The sequence below is a fragment of the Crocuta crocuta genome, unplaced genomic scaffold (assembly GCF_008692635.1).
Source record: "Crocuta crocuta isolate KB4526 unplaced genomic scaffold, BGI_CrCroc_1.0 scaffold332, whole genome shotgun sequence".
Taxonomy (NCBI): domain Eukaryota; kingdom Metazoa; phylum Chordata; class Mammalia; order Carnivora; family Hyaenidae; genus Crocuta; species Crocuta crocuta.
The window spans coordinates 289,697-298,806 of record NW_027532025.1 but is presented as its reverse complement, the minus strand read 5'-3'; the positions used below and the strand labels follow the sequence as shown (position 1 = coordinate 298,806).

Sequence of the window (9,110 nt, the reverse complement as noted above, 5' to 3'; positions counted from 1 at the left end):
CCTATGAAGATATGAGGTTTATTTTGAAGTTTCTAGTTCATCTTCAAAATGTAGGTAAACTTTGAATTTTACTCGTATAATATGCCTATTTTGAAATTAATGGGAATTTCTAGGTACAGGAAGAATCACACCATTTATATTGCAGGTCTTTTTATTCCTTGTGCATAATCAAATTAATTTTTGTAGGCAGCCATATTCCAATTTGGAAGCTGGTGTGAGAGAGGGAGCCCAAAGAGAGTTGTCCAGAGAACTTTCCTCTCTACTCAGCTCTGATAATTTAGGTCAAAGTTTGTCATTGTTTTTTTTTTTTTTTTTGGTGTTGTATGCTTCCTTCACATGAGGCTGCATGTTTAATCAATATGTATAAAGGTTTATGGACATTTTGTAGAGCTTGAAACATGATTTTACTTTTGTAAATGATTTTGATGTTTTATAGTCGTTTTGTATTTGCTTTTATGACACATTGCTAGATGATTAAATTTATGGTAAAATCTTAAAAAGTGATATGAAATATGACTTCTGTTCTTGAGAAAATCACATTATTTAGATAGATAGAAATATAAATAGATAATTTTTTAAAAAATATTTTCAATGTTTTATTTATTTCTGAGAGAGAGAGAGAGAGAGAGACAGAGACAGCATGAACAGGGGAGGGTCAGAGAGAGAGGGAGACACAGAATTGGAAGCAGACTTCAGGCCCTGAGCTACCTGTCAGCACAGAGCCTGACGTGAGGCTCGAGCCCACGAACCATGTGATCATGACCTGAGCTGAACCAGGACGCTAACTGACTGAGCCACCCAAGTGCCCCTAAATAGATACTTTCTAAGTGATAAGAACTATGTTCGTAAGGAGAAATGCAAAGGTGGCCTTGCGAGTGTAGGGGAGTAGTGCTCAGCCAAGCCCAGTACTGTCAAAATGGCATCAATGAATTAAACCCTAAAGAGTTTCTCCAGAATACAAGGAATATTCATTTTTCATACCAGAGACAGTTCTTTATGCAGTAGTTTATCACCTTCTTATCTGGAAGTGCTTACTCGGTCTCCTGCACTAGAACACAAGCTTCCTGAAGTATAATGCCTGGTATATAGTAAGAATTCAATAAAATTTGTTGAAAATATCTTGAATACATTTTTGTCACAAATTGTATTTATTGCATAATAACTATAGTTTTCCATTTTCATTGAGGACCTATATAACAGGGTGTGAATTAAAATCAGTCTTAATTACTCACCAGTCAGACAAAGCTTCTGGTCAGTATGATAATGTTAATATTACTATACACAACTGATATTCTTGATTTAAAGTTTCCCAGTGCCTCTGTTCTCTTTGGAGTCTACATAGCTAAGGGCCCCGTGAGGCCAGACCAGAGGATGAGTGTGTCTTACTTATATTTGAAAGTGAGGAGGACAAGAGAAGAACAACACAGTGTATTTAGGAAGAATCACTGAGGGGCAGAGCTGCAGGACTAACATGGCCAACAGGCTTACAAAAACAAGGAGGACCTGGACTGAAAGGCCTCACACCTAGAAAAACTCTTTCNCACAGAGCCCGACGCGGGGCCCGAACCCACGAACCGAGAGATCATGACCTAAGCAAAAGTTGGACGCTTAACCGACTAAGCCACCCAGGCGCCCCTAGAAAAACTCTTTCTTAAGAACCTTTGACTCTCTTTTTTTTTTTTTTTTTTTTGGGAAAAACAACCACAAATAGATAAATATCATTCTTATTTCTCATTTTATATGAGAAGGCATCACAGAAGAAATTGCAAAAGGTAATTCCTGAATCATGTGTAGAAGTCTGGCAAACAGTCAAAGAAGGGCAAGTGTACAAGTTAGAACCAGTCAGCATGCTCTACTCAGAGATGATGAGTGGTACAATGTGCTTGGGCTGTGGAAGATGCAGAAGTGATGTGGGGGCAGGAATGACTTAGATTTAAAGTCTGTCTGTTGTTCAGGTGGTGTTGCTTTCTGGGTTTCTTAATTGTTCCTGGATGGTGTTCTACATAGTAAATGTTGCCTGTATTATTTCTTTACTAGGAAACTAAAGATTAAATTTTTACCTTTTTATCACCAGATTGCTGTCATTTTTGATAAATTAGAGAAAAGTTAGCTCTAGCTTTAGTTATAAAACTTAAGGACCTTAACCATAAACAGCACATAGTTCATTTTGCAATATTAGTATTGTATCACTTTCTGATTAGAGATATAAAACACAATTTGGACCCAATCCAAAAAAAAGGACAAAGAGAAAAATAATTACCCAAAATCTAATCACCTTGAAATAATTACTCTTTATCACTTTTTTTCTGATTATGAGCATGATATATATTTGTTGAAAAAATTGTCTTCCTCTCTTTAAAACTCCTTGAATGTATTTCTCCTGTGAAACTTTGATTACCCAAGGGGTCATTAGTCTACCTATTATGGTACACTTATATCATGTATTCACATTGATTATAAATTTATTATTCAGTACTCCAGCAATTATTTTCTCTGTCTTTCCCATTAAATTGTGCTTTTCCAAGGCAAAGGCCTTAACATATTTGTATTCTCTGCATGAAGACACAGTGCTTGGTACATGTTAGTCTCCAATAATTGCTCCCAAATGAATGAATGGTTATCAGCTTATAAATAACAGTATGTTATATCATGAAGGTCAGAGAAATAGGGTTGCATATTTTTCATATTCATTTCATACTTTGTATATTCATTGAAAAAGTTTTTGTGATTATTAAGTAACATGAAGTCAGATGGAATTAATTTTTATTACCTGGCACAAACTTTAAGAACTTGAAATTAAGATAAGTTTACACTTGTAGGAATATGGAAAATTGATATAGAAGTCATTTTTAAATGCTGAACTTGATAAGTCAAAAGGTCAAGATTACTATACATTTTAAGTAATGTCTTTCAGGCCTTGGACCATACATTTTGGTTTTTAAAAATTTTAGTTGCTCTTTTCACTGTCATATGTTTCTTTGTTACTACTCTTCGTATTGCTTATGAGGAAATTGTGGATATGGCTGGTGCTCAATAAATGTGAAATAGCTCACTGCTTTTATTTAATTGAAGTTTTGTTTATTATTTATTTAAAAATTTTTTTAGAGAGAGAGAGTGGGGGAGGGAGGCAGAAGGAGAGAGAATCTTTCAATTTAAAAAATTTTTAAATTTATGTCAATGTTACATAGCATATAATGCAATAATGATTTCTGGAGTAGATTCCAGTGTTTCATTCATTATGTATAACACCGGTGTTCATCCCAACAAGTGTCTTCCTTAATGCACCTTACTATTTGGCCCATCCCTCCCCCTACAACCCCTCCAGTAACTCTCTGTTTGTTCTCTATATTTAAAAGTCTCTTATGTTTTATCCTCTTCCCTGTTTTTATATTATTTTTGCTTCCCTTCCCTTATGTTTATCTATTTTGCATCTTAAATTCCATATATGAGTGAAGTCATATGATATTTATCTTTTCCTGACCAATTTCACTTAGCATAATACCTTCTAGTTCCATCCATGTTGTTGCAAATGGCAAGATTTCATTCTTTTTGACTGCTGAGTAATACTCCATAGCATGTGTGTGTGCATCAATCACATCTTCTTAATTCATCTGTTGATAGACATTTGGGCTCTTTCCGTACTTTGTTGTTGATAGTGCGGTTATAAACATTGGATTACATGTGCCCCTTTGAAACAGCACACCTGTATCCCTTGGATAAATACTTAGCAGTGCAATTGCTGGATCAAAAGATAATTTTATTTTTAACTTTTTGAGGATCCTCCATACTGTTTTCCAGAGTGGCCGTACCAGTTTGCATTCCCACCAGCAGTGCAAAAGAGATCCTCTTTCTCCACATCCTCACCAGCATCTGTTGTTACCTTAGTTGTAAATTTTAGCCATTCTGACTGGTGTGAGATGGTATCTCATTGTGGTTTTGATTTGTATTTTCCTGATGATGAGTAATGTTGAGCATTTTTTCATGTTTCTGTTAGCCATCTGGATATCTTCTTTGGAAAAGTATCTATTCATGAGGAGAGAGAGACAGAATCTTTTTTTTTAATGTTTATTTATTTTTGAGAGACAGAGAACCACAAAGAATGAGCAGGGGAGGGTCAGAGACACAATCTGAAGCAGGCTCCAGGCTCTGAGTTGTCAGCACAGAGCCTGATGCAGGGCTCAAACACATGAACCGTGAGATCATTACTTGAGCTAAAGTTGGATGCTTAACCAACTGAGCCACCCAGGTGTCCCTGAGAGAGAATATTAAGCAGGCTCCACACTCTGAGCAGAGCCTGACACAGGGATTGATCTCATGACCCTGGGATCATGACCTGAGCTGAAGTCAAGAGTCAGACAGTCAACTGACTGAACTGTCCAGGAGCCTCTAATTGAAGTATAATTTATATATTATAGTATATTAGTGTCAGATGTAAAACATAATGATTAAACAATTCTATGCATTACTCAGTGCTGCACATGATTCATGTGTTACTCCTATTCCCCTTTATTTCACCCATTCCCACAGTCATCTAGCCTCTTGCAGCTACCAGTTTGTTCTCCGCATTTAAGGGTCCATTTCTTTATCTTTTTTTTTTCTTTGTTCTTTTGTCTTCTGCCCACTGTTAAATTGGATTATTTGTTTTTTGTGTGTTTTGAATTGTAGTTCTCTATATATTTTGGATATTAACCCCTTATCAGGTATCTCATTTGCAAATATCTTTTCCCATTCAGGGGTTTACCTTTTTGTTTTGTTGCTGGTTTCCTTCACTGTGCTAAAGCTTTTTATTTTGGTATAGTCCCAATAGTTAAATTTTGTTTTTGTTTCCCTTGCCTTAGGAGGCATATCCACAAATACAGTGCTAAAGCTGGTGTCCGACAGATTACTGCCTATGTTTTCTTTTAGGAATTTTATGGCTTCAGGTCTCACATTTAGGTCTTTATTCCCTTTTGAATTTATTTCTGTGTATGGTGTAAGAAGGCAGTCCAGTTCTATTTTTCTTGCATGTCATTGTCCAGTTTTCCCAGCACCATTTGTGGAAGAGGTTGTCTTATTCCACTGGATATTTTTACCTCTTTTGTCAAAGGTTAATTGACTATATTAGCATGGGTTTATTTCTGGATCATTCATTCTATTCCACTAATCTCTGTGTCTGTCTTTGTGCTGGTACCATATTGTTTTGATTACTAGAGCCTTGTAGTAGATTTTGAAATCTGAGTCTGTGACACTTCCAGATGTTTTTTCTCTTTCTCAAGAGTATTTTGGCTATTTGAGGTCTCTTATGGTTCTACACAAATTTTAGTATTATTTTTTCTAGTTCTGTGAAAAATGTTGTTTGATTTTGATAGGAGCTGTATTAAATCTGTAGATTGGTTTGGGTCATATGGATATTATAACAATAATAGTTCTTCCAATCCATTACCATGGAACATCTTGTTATTTGTGTCATCTTCTATTTCTTTCATCAGTGTCTTATAGTTTTTAGTACAGGCCATTCACATCTTTGGTTAAGTTTATTCCTAGGTATTTTATTATTTTTGATACAGTTATGAGTGGAATTGCTTTCTTAACTTCTATGTCATTATTAGTATATAGAAATGCAAAAGATTTCTGTATACTAGTTTTGTATCCTGCATTTTACTGAATTCATATGTCAGTTCTTAATAGTCTTTAGGGTTTTCTATATATAGTGTCATGTAATCTGCAAATAGTGAAAGTTTTACATTTTCCTTACCAGTTTGTATGCCTTTTATTTTCTTTTCTTTTTCTGATGGATTTGGCTAGGACTTACAGTACTATGTTGAATAAAAATGGTGTGAGTGGACATCCTTGTCTTTTTGATGGTCTTAGAGGAAAGGCTCTCAGTTTTTCCACTTGAGGATGATTATAGCTGTAGATTTTCCTATATGGCCTTTATTAAGTTGAGATATGTTTTCTCCAAACCTACTTTGTTGAGAACTTTTATCATGAATGCATGTTGTATTTGTCGAATTCTTTTTCTATATCTATTGAGATGATCATGACTATAAGATCATGACTTGAGCCAAAATTGAGAGTTGGACACTTAACTGACTGAGCCACCCTGGCACCTTGGGATGATCTATGATTTTTAGACTTCTTGTTGATGTGATGTATTACACTGATTGATTTATAAATATTGGTTCACACTTGCATCCCTGGAATAAATCCCACTTAATCTTGGTAAATAATTTTTTAAACTGTGTTTTTGGATTCAGTTTACTGATATTTGTTGAGGATTTTTGCATCTGTGTTCATCAGAGATACTGATCTATTTTTGTAGTGTCTTTGGTTTTGATATCAGGGTAATGTTGGCCTCATAGAATGAATTTTGAAGCTTTCTTTCATCTTATATCTTTTGGAATAGTTTGAGAAGGATGGGCATTAACTCTTCTTTTTATAATTTTTTTTAACGTTTGTTTATTTTTGAGACAGAGAGAGACAGAGTATGAGCAGGGGAGGGGGAAAGCTTAGGAGACACAGAATCGGAATCAGGCTCCAGACTTCAAGGTGTCGGCACAGAACCCAGTGCGGGGCTCAAATTCACAAACCATGAGATCATGATCTGAGCCAAAGCTGGATGCTTAACTAACTGAGCCACCCAGATGCCCCAACTCTTCTTTAAATATTTGGTAGAATTTACCTGTGAAACCATCTGATCCTGGTTTTTGTTTGTTGGAACTTCTTTGGTTATCTGTTCAATTTCATTGCTAGTAATTGATCTGTCCAAATTTTATATTTCTTCCTGATTCAGTTTTGGGAGGTTATGCGTTTCTAGGAATTTATCCATTTCTTCTAGGTTGTCCAATTGATGGGCATATAATTTTTCATAGTATTATCTTATAATCCATTGTATTTGTGGTGCTGATTGTTATTTCTCCTCTTTTTTGTCATTAGCATTTTTATTTAGTACAGTGTATGCTAGATTAGAAATACATAATAATATGCCCTTTCTTATCACAGGGAGTCTTTTATACCACCAAAATCATGGCCGACATTTTATATGACAAAAGAAAGCTAAACCAAACTTGTAAATTCTCAGGAAGGGGTAAGGATAGAAGAAAATAATGCATTTTATATAAATTATAGAGTAGAGATACAAGGTAAATCCATTACTTTCCACTCTGACTCAATTTTACAAAATAAAGTCAACATGTATTACTCTGTGAATTGCTAAGAGTGTGTAAACACTGTGGCCCTTTCAAAAAGATAATAAACTGTTATCTTAATGTCATATGTTGTTCTTAGTTTTTAAATGGAATTGAGCTTCCTTTCATAGTCTTCTTTAGGTTGTGGTAGTTGGGCAGGATTTTCATCAGAATCCAGCTGTAGTGTCTGGGGCTGTAGTTGCTTAGTCTGCACCTGACAAAGGCAGTCTGTACCATAGATCATTGTATTCTCAGGGGTGGTCAAATGTATTCAGGTTGCAGCAAGCCCCAATGATGCAACTACTTGTCAATATTATGTTTCTGCCCACATATGCTTTTGATCCAATAACATTATTTCCAATTTTCATGGTTTGGGAATAACAGCCAACATCAAACACATTACTGGTGCCAATGATCATAGGTTTCGGTTTTGGATATTCACTATCAGGGGTGATATTATCAGGGTGAGCATTTATGATAAGCACCTGTTCTTCTATTAAACTACCTTCGCCAATCACTCTTGGCCTGATTTCTGCAATAATTCATGCTTTAAAGTGAATCACTGTCCTAAGTCTTATAGTTCTATCACCCCAAATTTCACTTTCTACACACACAACTGCTCCAGGAGCAATCTTCACACTCTTGAGCCTTTTCTGCCATGCTATGGATCTTGTCTTATTTCTCCTCCATTTCTGATTGTATTTATTTGAGTCCTTTCTCTCTCTTTGTTGGGTCTGGCTAAACATTTATCAATTTTATTTATTTTTTTCAAGAACTAGCCCCTGGTTTCATTAAACTGTTCTTTTGCTTATTTTAGTCATTTCTGCTCTAATATTTATTATTTCCTTCCTTCTACTGGCTTTGGGATTTGTTTGTTCTTCTTTTTCTAGCTTCTTTAGATATATGTAAAATTCTTTTATTTGAGATTTTTTAAAGTTTCTTGATGTAGTCCTGTATTGCAATAATGTTTCCTCTTAGAACAGCTTTTGGTGCATCCTAAAGATTTTGGACTATTATGTTTTCATTTTCATTTGTCTCCATGTATTTTATTATTTCCTTTTTGGCTTCTTGGTTGACCCTCTCATATTTTAGTAGTATGTTATTTATCCACCATGTGTTTGCATTCCGTCTAGATGTTTTCTTGAATAGATTTCTAGTTTCATATCATTGTGGTTGGAAAAGGTGAATAATGTTATTTTAGTCTTGTTGGAATTTATTGAGACTTGTTTTGTGGCCTAATGTGATATATTCTGGAGACCGTTTCTTACTGTTTTTAAGAGAGGATAAAAGCTATATCTCTTTGCATAAGAAATTATCACTCCTTTATTTAACTGTGGTGAAGCCCATAAAAAAGAAATTTTGGGCTTTATTGAAACATAATAATAGACCTGTAGAAGCATAGAAATTATTTAGTATAGTTTACTCTCTTCAAATGTTTTTTTTTTTTTTAAATTTCTGAGAGAGGGAGACAGCGTGAACAGGGGAGGGTCAGAGAGAGAGGGAGACACAGAGTCCGAAACAGGCTCCAGGCTCTGAGCTAGCTGTCATCACAGAACCCGACATGGGGCTCGAACCCACGAAACTTGAGATCATGACCTGAGCCCAAGTTGGACACTTAACTGACAGAGCCACCCAGGCGCCCCTAGTTTACTCTCTTTAAATGATGAGGAAGATGAAATTCAAAAGTACTGGATGACTTACCCAAGGTCACACTAATTTTTAGTGTTAGAGCTATATAAAGGGGACAAATCAGGAGTTTACCTTATGGATTGTAAAGCTAGGTGCCCCAGGTAAGTGGTGGCTAAGTAGTAAGATTGGATTCTCTGGGCCTAAGTAGATACTGTCTTTCTAGCCATCTTGAGCTATCCTGCCCTGTTGCATCTTCTCCTATCTTCTCCTATCCTATCTAATCATACCCTGTTTTACCTCATGCTCTTGTCAATC

General features: G+C 35.5%; 1 pseudogene; it reads right to left on the bottom strand.

The window, feature by feature from the left end:
* Nucleotides 1-7,262: 7,262 nt before the first annotated feature.
* Nucleotides 7,263-7,912, bottom strand: LOC144241643 (dynactin subunit 6 pseudogene; annotated as a pseudogene).
* Between the last annotated feature and the right edge of the window lie 1,198 nt (nucleotides 7,913-9,110).